Source organism: Leuciscus leuciscus (assembly GCF_965113295.1).
Source record: "Leuciscus leuciscus genome assembly, chromosome: 24".
Taxonomy (NCBI): Eukaryota; Metazoa; Chordata; class Actinopteri; order Cypriniformes; family Leuciscidae; genus Leuciscus; species Leuciscus leuciscus.
Genome location: NC_138723.1, coordinates 10,186,710 through 10,190,310, shown reverse-complemented (window position 1 = coordinate 10,190,310; position 3,601 = coordinate 10,186,710).

Sequence of the window (3,601 nt, the reverse complement as noted above, 5' to 3'; positions counted from 1 at the left end):
TCTCTAGCTTCCACTGAAGGCGAGGAAGATTCGGAGGATCCTGGATCTGGGTGGATTGGGAGAAACGGCGAAGTGTGGTTTTCCATCAACGCGGAGACAACTTTCTTCAGCCTGCCAACTCCCGTGACTCCAGGGCCGACGCGCTATACCATCGCAAGGGTCCAGAACATGGATTCTGTGTTCAACGGATTCTGTTTTTTCCATGTTCTGGACCCTTGCGATGGCATAGCGCGTCGGCCCTGGAGTCACGGGAGTTGGCAGGCTGAAGAAAGTTGTCTCCGCGTTGATGGAAAACCACACTTCGGCGTTTCTCCCAATCCACCCAGATCCTCCCAATCCACCCAGATTTCTCCCAATCCACCCAGATCCTCCCAATCCACCCAGATTTCTCCCAATCCACCCAGATCCTCATCATCCTCTCTAGCTTCCACTGAAGGCGAGGAAGATTCGGAGGATCCTGGATCTGGGTGGATTGGGAGAAACGGCGAAGTGTGGTTTTCCATCAACGCGGAGAGAACTTTCTTCAGCCTGCCAACTCCCGTGACTCCAGGGCCGACGCGCTATACCATCGCAAGGGTCCAGAACATGGATTCTGTGTTCAACGGATTCAGTTTTTTCCATGTTCTGGACCCTTACGATGGCATAGCGCGTCGGCCCTGGAGTCACGGGAGTTGGCAGGCTGAAGAAAGTTGTCTCCGCGTTGATGGAAAACCACACTTCGGCGTTTCTCCCAATCCACCCAGATCCTCCCAATCCACCCAGATTTCTCCCAATCCACCCAGATCCTCCCAATCCACCCAGATTTCTCCCAATCCACCCAGATCCTCATCATCCTCTCTAGCTTCCACTGAAGGCGGGGAAGATTCGGAGGATCCTGGATCTGGGTGGATTGGGAGAAACGGCGAAGTGTGGTTTTCCATCAACGCGGAGACAACTTTCTTCAGCCTGCCAACTCCCGTGACTCCAGGGCCGACGCGCTATACCATCGCAAGGGTCCAGAACATGGATTCTGTGTTCAACGGATTCTGTTTTTTCCATGTTCTGGACCCTTGCGATGGCATAGCGCGTCGGCCCTGGAGTCACGGGAGTTGGCAGGCTGAAGAAAGTTGTCTCCGCGTTGATGGAAAACCACACTTCGGCGTTTCTCCCAATCCACCCAGATCCTCCCAATCCACCCAGATTTCTCCCAATCCACCCAGATCCTCCCAATCCACCCAGATTTCTCCCAATCCACCCAGATCCTCATCATCCTCTCTAGCTTCCACTGAAGGCGAGGAAGATTCGGAGGATCCTGGATCTGGGTGGATTGGGAGAAACGGCGAAGTGTGGTTTTCCATCAACGCTGAGACAACTTTCTTCAGCCTGCCAACTCCCGTGACTCCAGGGCCGACGCGCTATACCATCGCAAGGGTCCAGAACATGGATTCTGTGTTCAACGGATTCTGTTTTTTCCATGTTCTGGACCCTTGCGATGGCATAGCGCGTCGGCCCTGGAGTCACGGGAGTTGGCAGGCTGAAGAAAGTTGTCTCCGCGTTGATGGAAAACCACACTTCAGCGTTTCTCCCAATCCACCCAGATCCAGGATCCTCCGAATCTTCCTCGCCTTCAGTGGAAGCTAGAGAGGATGATGAGGATCTGGGTGGATTGGGAGAAATCTGGGTGGATTGGGAGGATCTGGGTGGATTGGGAGAAATCTGGGTGGATTGGGAGGATCTGGGTGGATTGGGAGAAACGGCGAAGTGTGGTTTTCCATCAACGCGGAGACAACTTTCTTCAGCCTGCCAACTCCCGTGACTCCAGGGCCGACGCGCTATACCATCGCAAGGGTCCAGAACATGGATTCTGTGTTCAACGGAATCTGTTTTTTCCATGTTCTGGACCCTTGCGATGGCATAGCTCGTCGGCCCTGGAGTCACGGGAGTTGGCAGGCTGAAGAAAGTTGTCTCCGCGTTGATGGAAAACCACACTTCGCCGTTTCTCCCAATCCACCCAGATCCTCCCAATCCACCCAGATTTCTCCCAATCCACCCAGATCCTCCCAATCCACCCAGATTTCTCCCAATCCACCCAGATCCTCATCATCCTCTCAAGCTTCCACTGAAGGCGAGGAAGATTCGGAGGATCCTGGATCTGGGTGGATTGGGAGAAACGGCGAAGTGTGGTTTTCCATCAACGCGGAGACAACTTTCTTCAGCCTGCCAACTCCCGTGACTCCAGGGCCGACGCGCTATACCATCGCAAGGGTCCAGAACATGGATTCTGTGTTCAACGGATTCTGTTTTTTCCATGTTCTGGACCCTTGCGATGGCATAGCGCGTCGGCCCTGGAGTCACGGGAGTTGGCAGGCTGAAGAAAGTTGTCTCCGCGTTGATGGAAAACCACACTTCGGCGTTTCTCCCAATCCACCCAGATCCTCCCAATCCACCCAGATTTCTCCCAATCCACCCAGATCCTCCCAATCCACCCAGATTTCTCCCAATCCACCCAGATCCTCATCATCCTCTCTAGCTTCCACTGAAGGCGAGGAAGATTCGGAGGATCCTGGATCTGGGTGGATTGGGAGAAACGGCGAAGTGTGGTTTTCCATCAACGCGGAGACAACTTTCTTCAGCCTGCCAACTCCCGTGACTCCAGGGCCGACGCGCTATACCATCGCAAGGGTCCAGAACATGGATTCTGTGTTCAACGGATTCTGTTTTTTCCATGTTCTGGACCCTTGCGATGGCATAGCGCGTCAGCCCTGGAGTCACGGGAGTTGGCAGGCTGAAGAAAGTTGTCTCCGCGTTGATGGAAAACCACACTTCGGCGTTTCTCCCAATCCACCCAGATCCTCCCAATCCACCCAGATCCTCCCAATCCACCCAGATTTCTCCCAATCCACCCAGATCCTCCCAATCCACCCAGATTTCTCCCAATCCACCCAGATCCTCATCATCCTCTCTAGCTTCCACTGAAGGCGGGGAAGATTCGGAGGATCCTGGATCTGGGTGGATTGGGAGAAACGGCGAAGTGTGGTTTTCCATCAACGCGGAGACAACTTTCTTCAGCCTGCCAACTCCCGTGACTCCAGGGCCGACGCGCTATACCATCGCAAGGGTCCAGAACATGGATTCTGTGTTCAACGGATTCTGTTTTTTCCATGTTCTGGACCCTTGCGATGGCATAGCGCGTCGGCCCTGGAGTCACGGGAGTTGGCAGGCTGAAGAAAGTTGTCTCCGCGTTGATGGAAAACCACACTTCGGCGTTTCTCCCAATCCACCCAGATCCTCCCAATCCACCCAGATTTCTCCCAATCCACCCAGATCCTCCCAATCCACCCAGATTTCTCCCAATCCACCCAGATCCTCATCATCCTCTCTAGCTTCCACTGAAGGCGAGGAAGATTCGGAGGATCCTGGATCTGGGTGGATTGGGAGAAACGGCGAAGTGTGGTTTTCCATCAACGCGGAGACAACTTTCTTCAGCCTGCCAACTCCCGTGACTCCAGGGCCGACGCGCTATACCATCGCAAGGGTCCAGAACATGGATTCTGTGTTCAACGGATTCTGTTTTTTCCATGTTCTGGACCCTTGCGATGGCATAGCGTGTCGGCCCTGGAGT